At 35.4% G+C, this 20,036-nt stretch overlaps 1 protein-coding gene across 3 annotated transcripts in view; it reads left to right on the top strand.

Annotated features, from left to right (window-relative positions):
- The window catches only part of PRR16 (proline rich 16), a 260,062-nt gene that overhangs the window by 148,019 nt on the left and 92,007 nt on the right, over window positions 1–20,036 (top strand). The gene's annotated exons all lie outside the window — the stretch shown is intronic.

The raw sequence follows: 20,036 nt of genomic DNA, 5'->3' as shown, positions 1-20,036 counted from the left end.
CCCACGAATACGAATCTAATCCTGTCATCACAGTTTTTCTGTCATCTTCTGGGCTGGAGAATTTTTATGTTTGTTTCATTCCTTGGGCATTTGGGTCAAAAAGAGACACAGTGATATCTGAAGAAAGGATAGTTTAACTCATGAAGGTTTAAGAAAGGACTCTTGAGCCAGGTCATTTGGTGTTAAAGAGATGACATTTTAGAACCAAGTCACCCTCACCTTCAGGCTACTGAACTTGTTGGTATATGTCCTTCATGGCCTTCAGTTCGGAGGTGCAGTACTTCTTACTACATACATGTTCCACACATATTCTCAAGTACCATCCCTTTTACTCATGCCTTAGAGTGCTTCCTCAGCAAGCCTGAGTGTGGTGTCTAGGTAACAGATAAGTGCTAAAATTACGAAGCCAGCATAAAGAAAATATAAATACATTTATGATTTTAGGAGAAATAAGCATTTTACAGTAAACTTATCAACTTCTATTTTCTGGTCCCCAAACATATAATATGCAGTTATTTTTCAATTTGAAATCATATTTCTTATGGGCAGTTTTTACTGTTATAACACATTTTAAATAATATATTAGTGGCAACATATTTTGTAACTTTCATTGACGGACATCATTGCAAAGGAAGCTTGCCACGGTGCTCTTTCTGTTTGTTTTCTTAACAGAGAATCTGCATTTTGATAACTTCATACAATATACATTAAAATGTTCAAAACTACTACATGCTAATACATTCTTCAGGCTTTGCACTTTTAAAACACTTTTATGTCTGAACGTTTTCAAGCATATAGAAAAGTACAGAACATAATGTAATAGGCACATAGGGCCAATGATTGAGATTTAACAGATGTTCCTGTTTGCCTAGGAACTTTTCTTTTTCCCATTTAAACCAAGAAGATAAACAAAACCCCTGAGTCTCTTGTTCCCAGCCTAGTCTCCTCCCCCTTGAAGTTGTTGTTAATCCTCCCTGTGTGTGCTTTTGAACTTTTACTTCATAGGTACTTATGACAATACGTAGTCAGATTTTGCTTTTAGAATTTGCATACATAGAATAATTTATGAATTCATTTTAAATACGATTTTGTTGTTGAATGAGTATGAAATATAAAAAGCAAGAAATTGATTTGAAATTATTTTCCATGTTTGATATTCCTTGGTGTCAAATGATTTTATTTTCACTTTTGTTTTTATGTGTGTTTGGTTTTAAAGGAGTATTCAGGAGATTCTGTAGTCTGTGTGTTCTTAGATGCTGGAAAATTCCTGCCTATTATCTCTATGCTTGAAGAATAATCTTTAAAATGCACTGGTGTATATTTTTCCTTCAGAATGTGTACACCTGGACATTGAATATTGATCAAATGTTTCACCACAGCTTTTCCTGTCATATTTTGGGCTGGTAAATTTTGGTGTTTCTTATCTATTGGGGGTATTTAAATTTGGGACGGTTCTATCTGTTGCTTTATACTTGCCCAGCAACTCTGCTAGGGATGCCATTCTTCAGTTACTCTTTCTTTCCCTCAGAATGTTGTGCACATTGCTGTTCCATCTTCTGTGTTTTGATATTGCTCTGGGATACCAGACTGATTGTTCTCCCTTGAACTTGCTCCTTCTGCGGGGAAGCCTGTCCTTGAAATGCTGGATGTTTCTTAATGGCAGTTGTTCCGCAACTGATTTCGCTTGAGTTTATTATGAAGTTTAAACAGACAAATTCAGTAGTTCCCTCCTTTCAGAGAAAATAGCCTTCTAAATACATTATTTTTTCTGTTGCATACTCATGGAGTCTATTTACTGAGAAAACCAGTATTTCCTGTGATGTATATCAATATGGTATTTCTTCCATATATATTGTTTTCTCTCTATTCTGCAATCAGCAATGTCTTTAGACCTAAGCAAGAGACATTTACCTTGGAAACTGTGCTTTAGAAGAACACTCCAGTCTGCCTTCTGCTCGCTGTTAAGTGGGACAAAGCAGCCATGTCCAGCAGGAATCTGTGTTTCCCAGCAAGATCACAGTGCAGTACCCTAGACCTGGAATTCTCCAACCATCAGCTCCAAACATGCTTCCAGGACTAGTAGTGGCTTCCTGTCCTGATCCTTCATTCTGAGGACAGACCAAACCACTGCTAACGGTTATATTTAGACCCAAGGATTTGCTGCAGGTTGACCGTTTGCAGACTGTCCACAGAGCTCGGAAGGATGTGTCGAGGTATCTACATTGGGGCATTTGAGGCCCCTCAGGGTATAAGAAAGACAGACAGGGAAAGTAGGATGGGGGGCCCTGGTCAAGGCTCGGGGGCCTGGAGCAGGTCCTTCCTCGCTGCTAGGCTCGGACGTGGAACACTGAGTTGTCCAAAAATTCTGTATTTAAACCTGGCCTTTCAGATCTTTTCCTCAAAGTACATTTTTTAAGGTACAAGGATAGAAACTATAAACATTTTAAGTAGTTTGTTATCTTGAAATTACCATTATTTAATAGTTCAATATATGGTATTTTACTCTTAACCCTGACCCTGAAAATGGTAGGGACATGCCTGTCTGAAATCTCTGGCTCTTTGCAGTCACACTGACTATGTTCAGCCTTCACTCGATGTCAGTAATTCAGCTTCAGTCATGTCCATTCTCTATCTCTCTGTTTGCATTTCTGTTCATATTTACTAGTTTAGTAATGACTGTATTTTAGAAATCATTTTGTTTCTTTGGCTCTTCAATTCCTCTTATATTTTATTCTATATCTGGTATATCAGGGGTACCCACAAAAAACCGGTAGTGTCTTCTGGAGGGTGGGGCCCTTTGTAGTGCAGGCTTCCCGGCGAGGTGAGTGTTATAGGAACCCATCTGTATCAGCTAGTGTTGTTCGAAGAGGCTGTGTTCGGCCTCAGAGATTTTTTTTTAAAGACTCTTTCAACACTTTTGCCCATTTCATGATGGCTTGTTTACAAGCGCACCTGCCCACACCACACTGAGTGTTCAGCAGTTTTTGACCAAAAATGGCCTGACCTCCATTCCCCACCCTCCCTATTCACCTGATCTTGCCCCTGAGCAACTTTTTTTTGTTTCCCCAAATGAAAAAGAGTCCTCAAAGGGAAACGTTTTGCCAGTATGGAAGAGGTTAAAAACAACAACAACAACAAAAACACAGCAGAAGCTTTAAAAGGCATCAAAATCGAAGAGTTCAAAAACTATTTTGAGCAGTGGAAAAAATATCTCAATCGGTGTATTGGATCAGATGGAGAGTACTTTGAAGGTGGCTGAAGTTTAAACATGTAAGAATAAAGACACAATTTTTCATAAATAAATTCTGGGGTTTTTTTGGTTCCTCCCTTATATATACCTTACTAAGTATTTCTACAGCACAAAGCACTCAGGGAAAATTTTCTACAATTTCTTCCAAACTGAGTTCCTCACCTGTCTTTCACATTATGTGTTCCTTTGTTTCTTTCCTTTTCCTCTTGCCCCCATAGTGTTTATAAATCACAGTGCCAATTTTTTCATTCAAATGTGTAATTTTATTTTTTAAATTTTTTATTGTATTTTCCATTACCATTTAATCCCCTGATAGGTCTCTCCTCCTTGCAGTCACCACGCTATTGACTATGTCCATGTCCATGAGTCCTTTTTCCTTTTTCCTTGATTCCTCCACACCCTATACTCCCTACCCTCAATTACTGCCATCATGCTCTCTATCCCTGAGTCTATTATGCTTGTTAGTTCAGTTTGTTCTTTAGATCCCACCACCTGTCAGAATGTCTATCATCAATAAATTAACAAACAACAAGCATTGGTGAGGATGTGGAGAAAGGAACCCTTTTGAACTGTTGGTGGGAATGCAGGCTGGTGCAGCCACTGTGGAAAGCAGCATGGAGATACTTCAAAAAATTAAAAATGGATCTGCCTTTTAACCCAGAAATCCCACTTCTGGAAAAATATCTGAAGAAACCCAAAACATTAATTCAAAAGAACATAAGCACCCTATGTTCGTTGCAGCACTGTTTACAATCACCAAAGATATGGAAGTAGCCCCAGTGTCTATGATGGATAGAACAACTACGGGACATTGACCCGATGGAATACTACTTGGCCATAAAAAAAGAAGAAGAAATTATGCTTTGTGACAGCATGGATGGACCTGAAGAACATTATGCTAAGTGAAATACACCAGTCAGAGGAAGACAAATACCATAGGATTTCACTCATATGTGAAATCTAATGAACAAACTGAACTAACAAGCAAAATAGAGACAGACTCATAGATACAGAACATATACCAGCTCTGAGGAAGGGAGGTTAGGGGGTGGAGGGATTGAGCAAAAAGGAAAAAGGACTCCTGAGCATGGACAACAGTGTGGTGATTGCAGGGGAGAGGGAGATATAAGGGGATTAAGTGGTAATGGAAAAAATCCAATAAATTTTTTAAAAAAAGAAAAATGTGTTTCAAGAGATAAAATGACCCCCTGGCAAGTAGCACATCCTTTGTTGATTTATTGTTTGAGAATGACTAATTTAGATACTTTAATTTTGAGAAAGGTTTGTCCAAAATTTTTTTTTTCAAATTTGCAGGACTAATGCTCTGTAATGAATGGCATTGCATCTGTTAAGCCACGGGTCTCTCACATGGCGATGTGTGAGCTGGATAATGTCTGCATACAGATTTGGCTTGACCTGCACAATCATTTTTCTAATTGCATCATTACTGAAAAAAATCTATACATTTCACATCCTGAAATCCGTTTTTCTAGCTTCTCTTGAAAACTTTTGAAAGGGAAAATTAAGGCCTTCTTTCTGTGTTTCCTTTAGACAATCATGTCCTCCACTAATCACCATATTTCCTTTCTTTATTTCAATGTATACATATGCCTACCCTCTACTTTGTGGTATATTTGCAAGTGCCATATTATTTTATAAACATCCATTTTAAAGCTCTATGGAAATGTTTAAGACTAGCCTTCTGAAAAAAATGAATGAATGTCTAAATATTACAAATTTTCAATAGAGTCATCATTTTATAATTATTGATTTACATATAAGAAAATTGTGTTCTAAAATCCATATATATAATTCTCCACATTTAAATTTTGAAATTTCAAAACATTTTGTTTACACTATCAATTTCATATAATATAGCATATTTTTAAAATATTTTCTTAAAAATATTAACTTAAATAGCACAATTTTTCCACCTTTGTATTAAATTAGTACTCAGAGAAAGAGAAATTCATATTTTTAAAGCACTGAAATTTATATTAACAATGTAAAAATATGCTAATTATTTTTTTTTTAAATTACAAGTAGAGAATTTGGCAAAGTATAATAGAACTATATATATATTTTTTGACCTATATATATTTTTTATATATAATAAAATTGTATATATTTTTGGCCACTAGAGGGCTTTCATAGATATATATATATATTTTTTTATTATATATATATAATAAAAAATCGTGCAGAAGTAAGGCCTGCTTGTGCGTGGTTGGTAGGGTAATAATATGGGTGTAATAATTTATAGTTTTAATTTGAACATTTCACCTAAAATGTCATATGGTGTGCCTGAGTGTGATATTGTTAGGTTACAAAATTAAATGCTTATGATTTTGTAATAAAAGATTTTGTAATAAAAAAGTGGCGTAATTTGTGCCGGACCCTGTATATACCAGTGAGAGTATAATTATGAGGATGAACAATTAAATTTATATAGCTACCAAAGATTAACTGTATAGTTACAAAGTTTTAAGTGTCATTATGATGTGTAAAATATGTAACAATCTTATCATGATTATAAGCAAAATATATAACATTTGACATTGTATGGGGTGAAGACAATGTTTCATATCTTAATAAGTGAAAAGTAGTTAATAATGCAAGTTCACAGGTGGGATAAGTTTTACAGTTTTTATATGTTAATTTACTTAACATTTTAAAATGTTAGAAAAATATTCCACAGCTTGCTCATCCTAATATCATATATAGAACATGTATATTTTATAGTATTTTGCAAACAGCTCTGTTAAAATGAAACAATGGGAGTTTTGCTATGAATACTCTGTTTTTGTAAAGAAAAAAATCATGTTTAAGTCTTTCAGGGATTTTTCAACCAAATTAGAGCTATGAAAGATCAATTTTCAAAGTTCAAGCAGATTTAAATGGCTGTTGATCACCTGTGGTGAAGTTTTCATTGATTTTCAAGTTATGTGTAATTTATTTTTAGAGCTCTGGAGCCCTATGACAATGAAGGCAGATGCTTGGGAAGCCAATTCTAAAAGAATTCTAAATTTTAAATTACCTTTTTCTCTTTCATCTCATACATTGTGGCTCATTAAAGAAGACATGGAGGTGTTACAGTTTACAATGCAGCTGCCCTTACTCCATTAAGAGTGCTAGAGCTCAGGCACGAAAGGGAATAGCATAACGCTTGCATGCCTTTATTAAGCCAAGGATAATGACCCCAAGTGTGTCCACACTAAGCATACTCCCATAATTTAGACTAGGTATTTTCAAACTGGAAAAGATATTTTAAAGATGGACTTTAGAAATTTTCAAATGTTTTCACTAATGCAAAAATAATGTAATATAACCTAACAATTTGTGTAAATTTCCATAATTTATCTAGCTTTCTTATAACAATAATAATTTTTTAATGACTTAGTTTTGGCCATGGCATTCCTTCCTCACGACTCTGTAAAATCATAATTGCTCACATCACTCCTTTCTTTGAACCTTGATTGTTACTTACAGTTAAAGGCCAAACTCATGATATTCAGAATGACCAATAGTCATTCTAGCAGTGCTTCACCTGCATCTTTCTATTTCTATCTTTATACACTTTTTTCTTTTCCTCGTTTGCCCTTTCATTTCTTAAATATTCCCTTAAGTGCACGTGTGTGCGTGCACACACACACACAAACACAGAAGCCATGCCCTCTATAGTCCACCATGTTGGATGACTTCCTACTCCTGGAAATTCAGTTTTTCAAACTGTTCTTCCTTTACTTTGCATTTTAGTGAGCCTGGAATACTCTTCCACTATTTTCTACCTGATCCTTCAAAGTCCATTTTAAATAGTTCCTGTTTCTAAGACTTTCCCTGACATTATTTCTCCCTCTCTGGTAGAATTTAATTGTTCCTGCCTCTTTCTGACCAAAACATTTTATACATACTCATACTCTAGCACTTATCATATCATGGATAGCAGAGTTTCTTGTACTTTCTTCTTCTTCTTTAAAAAAATTAACAAAGTAGAGAATTAAAACCAGTAAGGACAGGCCCAGTTTCGCCATCATACAACTAGTGAGAGTCAAAATTATAAATACATCCAAACGTCCTACAGGGTTGATCCTCATGTTATCAATGTCAATATTTCTTATAATATTATTTTGAATGTTTAATAAAGGCTATTATTTCTACATTATAATAATGTGCTTGAGATATTAAGGAGAAGAGCAATATAATTGTTCTGATGTTTTTGGGAACTTATTATTCTACATAAATTCTAAGATAATTTACACAAATAATTGTCTACTATACTAAATTCTTCTTTTACATTATACACTAAAGATTTAGTTCAATATCTGAGATGTACGAAGTGAAACATATGTCAAAATGTCATTTTAATATATAAATATATCTTTGGAGATATTGATAAATGAAATGCTTTATAATATTGCAGTTTTATTTTGATATATCATTTAAGTATTTTTTTGCAACAGTTATTTCTGATAGTATCTTATATTTTTAAGATATATGTGTATATGTATATATTGAAAGACAAAAAGAGATTAGAAATTCAATGAACACAGTTTATTTACTGCCCAAATTCATCACCTCAAAAGTTTATAAACATGCACTGAACTGTAAGGAATATAATGTAAAAATATTTTGTTACAGCAATTTCTTTTGACTTATTTATTTACACAACATTTATTTGTGTTATAGACATAAAGATACAGGATAGCCTCCCCTCTCAGAGCTTACATTCTCGCCACGGAGACAGACCTTAAAGAGATAATCACAGAGTTAATGAATCACTTTATTTCTAGGGTTTGTGCCATGAAACAGGCACAGGAGCTTTGGGGCTGTGCAATAGGACTTTGGGGAGATCTGGAAGATTTTCTTGAAGAGCAGATATTTGAGCTAATTTTTGAAGGATGGGCAGTGTGTATGCCCACACGTGGCTGTGGTGTTTGTGTTCTGGAGGGAAACAGTTAGGAGTAACTAGGTTTAGACAGACAATACTTATTCAGAGATGCAGAGACAGGAGCTTAGCATCTTCTAAGCACTGGAAGAAGTGAAAAGGGCAGAAAACAAGAAGAGGTGGCACAGGAGCACACCAGTGTGGGAAGCAGGACTCAGACTCCTGGGAGCATGGTGACCTTATCAGGTATTTGGTCTGTATCTTAAGAGCAACAGGATACTACCTGAAGTTTAATCATTTATATTATGTTTTTATATATATATATATATATATATATATAATATCTACATATTTAAAAAAGTCTCAGACTACAGTGCAGAGAATGGATTAAATGAAAGGAGTGAATTGGATGGAAAGGAATTTTGTTCTTGTATTCTTACTCATGATGCTTACAAAATATTTTTTATTGAACTAGTTTAGTATCGTAGAGAATATGGTACAAAACCTGAGTGAGGGGGAGGGGCTCTGTCTCCCAGAGCCGCTCCAGGTCACTACGGATAGGGAAATAAAATAAGTCATTCCAGACATTTCTCGGTCTGCTAGGGAAAGGAGGTAGTGCTTCCCTCTAGTGGAGAATGCCCCAAGCCCCTGTGTACAGTGGCTTTTATTGAAAGGGTTATCAATGGGGGTTAGGTATTAAGAATGTACAGATAATCTCATTACATTAGTATGTTAATGTTTACAGAGAATAGGTGTTGTTTGAGGAAGACAAAGGGCAGGAACACACCAATTTGCATGTGTCCAAGACAAGTAAACATAAGAGAGCCAAATGGTTTACGGTCAGGGTCCATGAATAATGTAAATTTCCTTCCAAACATGAGCCAGTTATCATAGCTTTAGGAAACACAAAGCATGCTTCAAGGAGAGTAATTTATTTCTAGGCCTGATTTCCCCCAGACACCACCTCATCCAGTTTAGGACTCTACCTGCCTCTAGTGTTGTTTCAAGCCTGAGCCAGATGGGCAGAGCAGAGCACCCAAGAGATAAGGAGACTTCTTTCAGATAAAATGAGGACTCTGGCCATATAAAAGCTGAGGGGTGAAGGTCTTCTGCCCTTTCTCTGTGTCCCCCAAGTCCTTCCCTGATTGCCTCATGTGACTGTGCCTGTCTTAGGTTGCCCCTGCCATCGAGGAGTCTGACCCGTCATTGACTAACCAGCCCTCCTTCAGGGCCAAGCAGGGTGATGTGAGGGAAGCAGGGGCTGTGCCCCTGCCAGGCGGACAGGTTTTGTCTCCTCAGTGGCCTATTTTCCCAAGGCCTCCTTGCTTAGCTCCAGTCTTGAGGCCCTCCCACCTGTCAGCGAGGCTGCAGTTCCTGAAACCAGGCAGGACGGTTCCCAACACCCGAGGTTTATTTCATTTATGCTTTTACAAATGCAAAAAGATATAGATTTGAGAGCTGTAAGCTTGCGTTAAAGTCTACAGTTCCATTATCATGAGTTACAGCTTCCTCCCGAACATTATTAACATAATGGAATCATTTTGAAGTTTATACTCACAAAATGCAGGTAGATGAGCCTTTTACATCTATTAAGCTGTTAAAGCAAATTATGATGAGGGATGTTTCCTTTTCTATACCTCACAGGCAGACTCAGTAGATATGTATTCCTTGTGAAAATAACAAGATATCTTATGAAAATGAATTAAAGTGAGCTATGACATCTCTGCCGTTATAATCTGGGGGTAATGTTTGTTACAGAGAAAAGTAGTAAATACCTTGCTCACTGAAACTTACAGACAAGTGAATGTGCGACTTAGATGAAGTGATCATTACATGTAGTACATATTAACCATATGAAGCTAAACTGTGCTTTAATAGCACTTTCTCCCTTATTACTTGATTGTTTCATTTCTTTGTTCAAAACAATAAACATTTGAGTATGTGACAATTAGAACTTGTGTATAATAATTTGAGGAATTTTTACTTCCTTCAAGAGCAACTCAGAAATGCTTACAGTTCAAAGAGGAAAAGTTAAATGAACGCAGGTCCTTTTGTGTTGTAAGTTTAAAAAATTAAACATCTTATTTTGGCAAATCATAGAGTGAAAATGTTTGGATCACTTAGTGTTTCAAGTAACATAAACTGTTGAAACTGGCGTAATTTTCCAAGGCTGCTGGAGCCTAGTAATATTTGGACAAACCATGCCTGTGGTTGAATTTTATATTTAGACCTGTGCTGTCTATATACTATTCATGCTATGGGTATAAAATAATTGAACTTAAAAAGAAAGGAACCTACTAAAACGTGTGTGCCCATCTGCATTCTTTTACCTGTGTCACAAGTTGAAACTTTTGGGGATTTATCTCTAAAATGTAGATCAAAGTGTCTAAACTTCTTACCATGGCTTACAGAACCCCCACAAGCTGGCCTTTATCTATCTTTTCATACTTATCACTGACTCCCATAACACCTACTACCTTATTCTTTTATTAACAGATAAAAAAGTCATACTTCACGCTTTAATGCCATAGCACATGCTATGGCTTCAGCCAAGAAATGCCTTTTTCTTCAAGTTTTATTTTATTATTCAAGACATCTGTCAGGTTCATCCTTTTTTGTTGATTTTCTTGTGTATGATTTTAACTATTATCAGGCTAATACAAGCACATGCATCCCAATCTCCAAATCAAGTTCTGTGTATAGATGTGTAAGTAAAATTTATCTTCTTTTCATCTCCACCCTATATCTAGGCATGTTTTAGCTATTTGTCTTTGTTTTCCAGATAGTCAGCTCTCTAAATGATATGCTCAACCTCCCGTCCCCCTTTTTTTTTAACTTCAAACTATATTATTTGACTCATCTTGTGGAAGATGAAGAATTAGTCTTTTTTGCTTTTGCCCATACATTGAAAAGAAAGTTTAATAACCAGCATCCCAATAGTATAAGTGGAACAAAACAATGTTAATGAATTTATAAAACAGTTTAAGCCTGTGTTTCTAAACTTGAGCCTTCTCAGAAGGAAATTCAATTCAAGATTCAAGTGGATTCTCTTTTTGCACATAATTATTCTCATCATCTACACTGCTAAGTTCATGTCTTCATATCACTAATATGTGACAAATTTTCGGTTACATGACCTGTTGAATATAATTTATTGTTATTTTTCCTTGGAGCCTCTGATTTCCCATTTCAGTTTAGAATAATTGCTATATCACAGGGACTGTGATATAGGTCTCATTCTTAAATTCTTTTATTTGTTTTCACACTTCTGTATTAGTTAATATTTCTTGGATCTTTTGTGTTCCTTCTTTCTTGAATTTCACTTTTTTGTGCTACAGTATATCCCTAACTTTTGAAAATCAGATGTAAGGGAAGTAAATTGTCTTTACTTAATATCTAAAAATATTTTATTTTTTCCTTACAATTGGTTGTTAATTTTGAACCAGGTATAGAATTGGGGCTGAACTCATTTTGCACCAGAACTTTTGAAGTTACTAGTAAAATATCTTTTCTAACTTTTCTCTCCTGAAGAAACTCTGATGATTATTTGATTTCCATTATTTTTCCAGGTGTCTTGGGTTTGCTTGGTGATTGACTTTGTTTTCCTTTTCATTCATCCTGATTAATACATGGTTGGCTCTTTCTATTTGAAGTTTCATTTGTATTGTCATCTATGGAATTTTCTTTTATAATTTCTTTTTTTTAAGGTTTTATTTATTTATTTTTAGAGAGGGGAAGGGAGAAAGAGAGGGAGAGAACCATCAATGTGTGGTTGCCTCTTGAGTGCCACCTACTGGGGATCTGGCCCTTAACCCAGTCATGCTCCCTGCTGTGAATCGAACTGGCCACCCTTTGGTTCTCAGTCCAGCGCTCAATAAACTGAGCCACATCAGCCAAGGCTCTTTTATAATTTCTTTAATTTGCCATTCCACACTTCTATTTTCTATTCCTGGAACCCCTTTAGTTGTTGAAGCTCCAGTATTGATTTTACTGTTCTCTATGACTTAAATTTTTCTTGAATATTCCTTTAACTTTTTAAAAATTAATGGTTTAGAATATTTTTAAGATTCTATCTTTTATGCTTTCTATTAATCTTTGTTAATTTAGTGCTTGTTTTATAATCCTCATTTTAATAATAGTGTATATTTCATATTTTATCATTTTTATAATGTATTCTTATTTTATAACTCAATACATTATCAAACCTCTCTAAATACATTAACTAGAGTTACTACAAAGTTCACTAATAATGGCATCTTCATCTTCACTATTTATCTGTTAATACATATTGGTCCTTATCTTCTTCTAGATTTTCAAAAACCAATAAATGTCAAAGCAGAGTTAACCAAATTATGGAATAATTTGAATGCTTCTACTTATTAAATTATTTCTAACATAAATGTAATTCAGTGTTATACTACTGTTCACAAAATAATTACAGGTTATTCACACATGTCAATTCACATGCCGTATGTAACAAGTGTAGTAATGGAACACAAAGCCATGTGCTGTACGATGAACTAGTCATTTTAATCCTTCCACCAGATCAATAGCATGAATACACATAGATGGATAGGTAGGTACATCAATACATAGATTAATGTAGATTTTTACTATTTGATACAATGTTAAAGATGGAAATAAAATGTGTGAGATAGGAATATGAAGGAATTTGCCCTCTTGTCTCCCTGCTAGAATAGCCCACTGGTGACTCCTCTGCCTTCTGCTTCGTCTCTTTGAGGAAGGACCTGACTGGTCTTCCAGTTGCTAACCTGTATATTTCTTTTGGACACACCTCTTGGGTCAGCCTGCATTTGGGTTCAGCCACTGAGCACGGGTCTAATTGTTGTAGCTAGGGAGCATTTTTACCTGTCTCTTTTTTCTTGGCTTCTATTCATTTTTCTTTTCAGTTTTTTGCGACTCTTGCCACAAATTGAAAAGTATATTTGTTTTCATAAATCAATATTAAAGGCCTTAGAAGAATGTACAAATTTCCTTGTACAGATTTAAGTTGGGGTTAAATTCTTCCTTTCCTTTCATTAAGTTTGTAAGTGAAAATCAGTGGTCGAGAATTGTTACGGAGGAGGCCCTGGAGAAGGAGTCACTGAAGCTGAAAGAGAGTTTTATTTTTTTAAAGGCAATTGAACTATCTATTATGTGGTTTTCTAATTAAACAAGGTAAGTAGGATTTATCTAGAGCTATATAGATAAATATTTAAAGACAAATATACACTTAAACTCATAATTTGGAGAAAGACTGAAAGGTCTCTGTTGGCAAGCTGTGAAGCTAGGGTTTAAGAGTCAGATAACATAGAAAGAGAATTTACCATCTCACCAAATCTATTTCTGTCTTCCATTCCCACTATCAAATCCATTCCAATGTGCATCTGGATCAAAAGCAATTGCTGGGGTTGAAGAGTTTGAAAATCCTTCCCAAGCTGAGAAAACAGGGGAAGGATGGAAGTAGTAGCAAGAAAAGACCTTTCTCTCGGAATTTGCTTTTATCCAGTTCCTTCACTCAGCTTATTATTATTATTATTATTATTATTATTATTATTATTATTGAATACGTACTATGTGCAATTACCATACTCTCTGCCAGAGACAAAGATGGAAATGTGTGCTTACATGGTCTGAGGGGAAACACACAAATAGACAATTCTACTATATTAAAACAATTGTAATAATAAAAGGACAAAACATAGGAAAAGGAACTCCAATTTTTTTAAAATTTTAAGTAAATCTGTTTACTCTGAATTTTACTCTGATAACCCTTCAATGTCTTTATATTTATTCTTTGTGGTTCCACATTTATTATAATAGTATGAACAGAACTTTGTATTCCTACAAATAAATTGGTTCATATAATCACTTAATATCTTTCAAATTTGCTTCTCTGTTATGAAAATATTTAGGGATATTCTCCCAGATGCAAGAACCTTGAGTTCACGTGATTCTTAAATCACAGTTATCATTATTTTTAAATACTCCACAATCTGACCGTAGCTTCCCTTTGTGTAAGGCTAAGAAAAACCTCCTGAAGCCATCAAACACTACACATTTGTTTAAATCCCTCCGTTTTACTCCCATTAGCAAAGTCTTGCATAGACCTGAGTAGTCACAATTAATTGGACAGATAACTGAATTTCAAGTTTGAGATACACATTTTTCCTTTGCTCCTGTTATTTTAGGTGTGTATAGCCTTAGATTTAGGATTGATACCATCCTGTCTCCTCACCTCCAAGGAGCTGCAAATGATCTGCCCTTCTAGTCCTACTTTCTTTCATTTTGTTTTCACTTTAATTCCATCATGTCTGTGGTTATTATTCCTTTTGTGGCAATATGATACTTCAAAATAGTTTGAGCAAAATATAGAAGCATCATAATAAGGGTACAGTGTATTCCTTGTCTGGTTAGTGTATTCATCTCTCACTTGGCAGCAGTCGCCATCTAACCAGCCGAGTAAATAAACCGCAGCGCCCTTCAATGTGTTCTCCACGTGGCAGCTCTAAGAACTACTTCTCTTCTTTCTTTCTAACTTTAACTCATGTTAAATATTTATTTTATTTCTGGATTGTAAGGTTTTCCACACATGACAGAAAATATTGTAACAAATATAATCCAGACTTAACAAACATCAGCACTTTAATTACTCTCTATCAAGTTTTAAAAGAAATAACATATTTCAGCTATATAGCTGTTGCCTCCCAACATCTATTTTCCTCCTAGCCTAAAATTGATGTGTATTATTTATTTTCACGGCACATAAACTAAATTAGCTGTGCCTTTGTATATGAACAATATACTGACTATATTTTTAACTTTTTGTTTAGCATTAGTTTTTTGAGATTTATCCCTGCTGATACATACAGTTCAAATTACTACATTAGAACTAATTTATATTTACTTAGCCGTTTACTTATAGATTGTAGGGTGTTTCCAGTGAGTTGCTATGGCAAAACAAACAAAAGAACCACCTGCAGTGACTGTCCTTGTGCTTTGTCAATGCTTGTACATCTGGTAGTTTCTTTAGGGTAATCCAGGCTTTGCACCTAGAAGATCTAAACCTTAAGGTATGTACCTTATCCAAATTATTGGGCAAAAATTTCTCAACTGACTGAATTTGCATTCGCCCTGATCATGTTCAAAGTTCCTATTTATCTACATCCTAACAAACAATTGGAGTCATTTTGCTTTTTTTAATTATGAAATGTTATCTCATTTTTCTTCCATTTACATCACCTTGATTACTAGTGAGATTGAGTGTGTTTTTCATGGTTTTAGGAAATTTGATGGTCACCTTATGGAAATTACTTTTCATAATCTTTTTTCCCATTTTTTTTGTGGGTCTATACAGGATCTCTTAATTTTGTTTTATTCACTTTTATTCTCCTAAGTATCAAAACTGTTTTGATTAAGAAAGATGTAGGTTGAGTTTTTTGGTAAGTATTAATATACCTGTATCAGATTTCATTTGGTTACTTGTTTGCTATATCTGATTTCTGTCACTTAAAATTCAATCTTTCTCTCTTTCTGAATAAATTGCTTTAATCTACTTATACTTGTTGATTACTAATATATTTGCAGTTATTTTTATACTATCCTGAGCATTTTTTTCTATTTACTACCTTTTTTTAGTTTTTGTAGTATCTTCTTTTCTTAGATTTGCCAATCTTTTATTTAGTCCATCTATTACTTTGAAAGTTATGTTTGTCTATTATTTTTGTAGTTCCCCTAAAATATTTCATATGCATAAAAACTTAAAGTTAATCCATATCAGATAGACACTGATTTCTTACACATGTAACAAAAATGCTTTCACTCTGATTGTTCTCCAACCAGAGTTCTTTTTCCTAGTATTTTAGTTTAACATTTTTCTAACCTCCTTTCAAATTAGTCACTAGAATATTATTGTTTTCTAATTAGTGTATATTTTGATTTACTTATTTAACAATTTCTTTGTCCGCCCACCTATGATTCTAGTATTTCAGTTTTTCTTCTGGCTTTTTACATTTTTCTGAACTGTCTTTTATCAGTACTTTCAAGACTGAGTTATAAGATGTACACCCTCTTTCATCTTTATTGTCTGGGAATGTCTATTTTACTCTCACTTCTACAGAAGAGTTAAAATATATTACAATTGCAATTACTTTTTTTTCAGTATGAAACATTTCTAAATTTTCTTCAGGTGTCTATTGCTTGTGTGAAAATCTATCAGCCTAATTTTTGTTACTGTTTAAGTACTTAGTCTTCCCTTTTTATTGTTTTAAAACTTTTATTATGATTTCAGTGTTTTATATTTTCATTATGGTATGTCTGGGTGTGGGTTTGTTTGCATTTTCCTTTTTGATACTGTTACTTCTCTAATTAGGGGATGCTTTAATTTTGAAAAATACCAATTCATGGTCTCTTTGAATATTGCCTCTCTCACTTTTGCAACTGTTTTCAAACATATGTAGTACTTGATCACAACCCGACAAGGACTCTCACAGCCTAGCTGCTACCAAACTCTCTAACGACATCTCTCATCATGCTCTTCAGCCAAGAGTCCAGGGATTGCTGGGGCGAGAGGGATATAAGGGGACTAAATGGTAGTGGAGAAAATATAATACAGATTTTAAAAAAGAGTTTCTTTCAAAGGACCTTTAACAGACCCTTTTGTGAGTGAACTGCTAATATCACTTCTCTTCTAGTTAACTGCAACTCATCCCTCAGAAATGCTTCACCAACTTTTCTGATGGGGCCTTTTATGCTCGTCTTGTAATAGCTTGTATTTTTCATTCAGAGCACTTGGGTCCGTGGCAAGTTTACAGTTATTTGATCGAGTATCTAATTAATTGTATGTCAGGCTCTTTGACTAGATTTCTTGCTCCTCGAGAGTAGTAGTTTGTTTGTTTTTGTTTTTTTATTCTGTTGGCATTTTATATGCACTCAGGAAATACTGATAACAATGTTGAGACTAAAACCATCCAGGAACTATCGAACCATCAGGGACCCAAGCAGTACTTATTCCTCTCTGAATGTCAGCTTTAGCTCTCATACTAGACCAGCTTTCTCGCCTTTGCTCCAGACATTTAATACGATAAGAGGCTTAGGGTAAATAACCTCTCTAAATTCAATACTACACAGCACCCATGAGCCAACACTGTGCGCCCATCTCTCACATTCTTTACATGTCCTCCACTTTAATTTCTCTGCCACCTAGTTTAGAGCTGGAGAATGTGCCACTAAATCTGTGAATCGTTTATGGCTAACTCCTTTTTTTATTCTGGGATATAACTGAGAAAATATGACTTTTTAAAGTAACAACACTTTCAAAAATCAAATAGGAGCCCTGGCTGGGTGGCTCAGTTGGTTGGAGTGTTGTCCCATACACCAAAAAGTTGTGGGTTTGATTCCTGGTCAGGGCACATGCACGAGGCACCCAATAGATGTTTCTCTCTCACACCATCTCTCTCTTTCCCTCTCTCTCCCCCCAACCCCAAATCAATAAACATATTCTCAGATGAGGATTAAAAAGCTCAGATAAGAAAGACTATATTCTGCTCTCACTTGAAGTAAAGAAATAACCCTCAGTGCATTTACTTAACAAGTATTTGTTGAACCCCTAATGAGTGCCATTCATTACATTAGGCCTTAGGATACAATAGTAAAAAAAAACAAGGTGTGTAATCTCACTGAGATTAGAGTCTAGAGAGGAAACACTATTCCAGTGCTCACACTACTACTAAACCTATAATAAAAAAATATGTGAATGTTTAAAGTGAAAGGAATATGGTTCCTTGCGAATATATAATAAGTCGACTTGACCTATAAGGGAAATTTCAGTAGGATGGGGAAGTTTTACTTTATGAGTGATGACTGAGCTAAGATTTTAAAGATGAATAGGAGTTAATAAAACGAAGAGGAAAGGTTGGAGCATTTCAAGGAGAAAAAATTAGTATGTGCAAGTGTCCTGTGGCAGGAAGCAGACTAGCAATTTTGAGCATCTAAAAGAAGACCAGAGATATTTGAGAACAGAAGGGAAATGGGAAACTTATCAGAGTTGAGGATGAAGAGTTATTTAGGAATGAAAGACAGTGATGCGCTGGCTTAAACGGGCTATAAAGGTCCAATTGCTATATTTTTAGAGATTTTGTAAGCCAGCTGTTAAATGACTTACTGAAAACAAAAGTATGTATATAAATTTATGTTAAATAAAGTACATTAAAAATAAGGTTTTCTAATTATTCTTAGTTATTTATAATTATATTATTACCTTTTGCTATTATTTGTACTCCCGAGCTCATTTGCATCTATTCTATTGGTATGGTGGAAACACTATAATGATGTGCTACTGAACATTTCATTCCAACTTCACGTTCAGTGATATTGCATTTACTAACTTGAAATTGACCATGGTGGAAGTTTACACTTGAAAACTGGCAAACTTTTCAAATCAGGATAATCCTTGCATCCCTAAAAACCAGTTGTTGAACACCAGCGCAACACTGAGGAAGACTGTATAGGACCTTGGAGACTATGTTAAGAATTGACCTTTATCACAGGAGAGATGAACACACATTGAAAGGTTCTAAGCATGTTGGTGACAAGGGCACATTTCTAAAAGATCATAGAGACTATGGAAATGCAAGCAGGAGCAAGGTGACTCTGGGTGGCCCATTTGGTAAATAATGGTGGCTCAGCTTACCATCAAAGAAATGAAAGTACAAATGAATGGATTTAAGATACATTTAAGAGTTAAAATAGAAGGCTGAGCTCTAGTGGTATTAGCGTGAACCAGTCATGAGGAGAAAGAAGTAAAATCTCTATATCCTCCCAAATTTCCAGTTGGTAGTGATGTTTATGTTTTGAACCCAATCCTACCACCATGTGCGAAGAACCAACTTCAGAGCTGAACAAACTTGGTCCGGAGTAGAGAGGAGGAAAAAAAAAACCTACAAATGGAGCATATGAATTAAAGGGACTATCTCCATACAAAAATTAATTATTTTTCATGCAATTCATAACTTTTCCATTGTCATATATGTGTAACAGTGCACATATGGTAGTCACGAGAACGCGCTCCACGATCTCTGACTGCAAAGAGTGTAAATGACTGAGGGCCCGACTGAGGGTCCGACTGACGTCCTCTGAATCCAGCGTTTGAGTTGAGGTCATCCTCCCACAAGCTGCCCCCAAACAGTGACTGAACAGGACAGAAACCCTAAGGCAAGCCTGCTATGGGAGGCGCCAGGTACCTTTGATGGGCAGCTTTAACTCCATGACTCCCCAATGCCCTTGGGAAATCCTTCCTTAAAACTGCCTTGTCTAACCTGCTTCTACCTAATTTTCCTGTCTTCAGAATTACTCTCCTTCACTTAAGGTAAGACCCACTGCCTCTGCCTGTGTGTGTGGCAGGTTTTGAGTGGTGGTTGTGACTTGGGTCCCTCCCCGAGTGACAGCAGGTATCTGTGGTGTAGGTTCCTGGGTCTCAGAGAATTTTCTGCCCGCTTCCCAGAGGACACTCAGCTTCTCCTTCTACCCTGTTCCGCACGCAGGAGATCATTGCCTGTGTCTGAGAGATCTGAGGGGCTTCTCTGTTTTGGTTTGGTTTGGTTTTTTGCCATTGCCCTAGTTCTTAAAGCTTCTGTTTTGTAAAAGAAAAGTGTCTGGGAAATGGGTTTGTTTTTTCATCTGTGCCCAAGAGAGACTCTTTCCACTTTCTTCCCTGCCTTCAGTCTCCCAGGTGAGAGGCACGTGGAGAAGAGACAATGAGTGAGGACCGATGACCTTGTCTGGGCTCCTAGGAATTTTAAATTGGTGTGACAGCACTCACTCTGCCTGTAATGTTCATTAAACTTTTAGCTGTTTTCTTCTTTATCCTCACCAGAGGACATACAGGGTCCAGCACAAATAATG

Source organism: Pteronotus mesoamericanus, unplaced genomic scaffold (genome assembly GCF_021234165.1).
Source record: "Pteronotus mesoamericanus isolate MK-2021 breed Mesoamerican mustached bat unplaced genomic scaffold, CSHL_Meso_final scaffold_167, whole genome shotgun sequence".
NCBI lineage: Eukaryota > Metazoa > Chordata > Mammalia > Chiroptera > Mormoopidae > Pteronotus > Pteronotus mesoamericanus.
The sequence above is the reverse complement of the archived record's forward strand: the minus strand, read 5'-3'. Positions and strand labels throughout refer to the sequence as shown.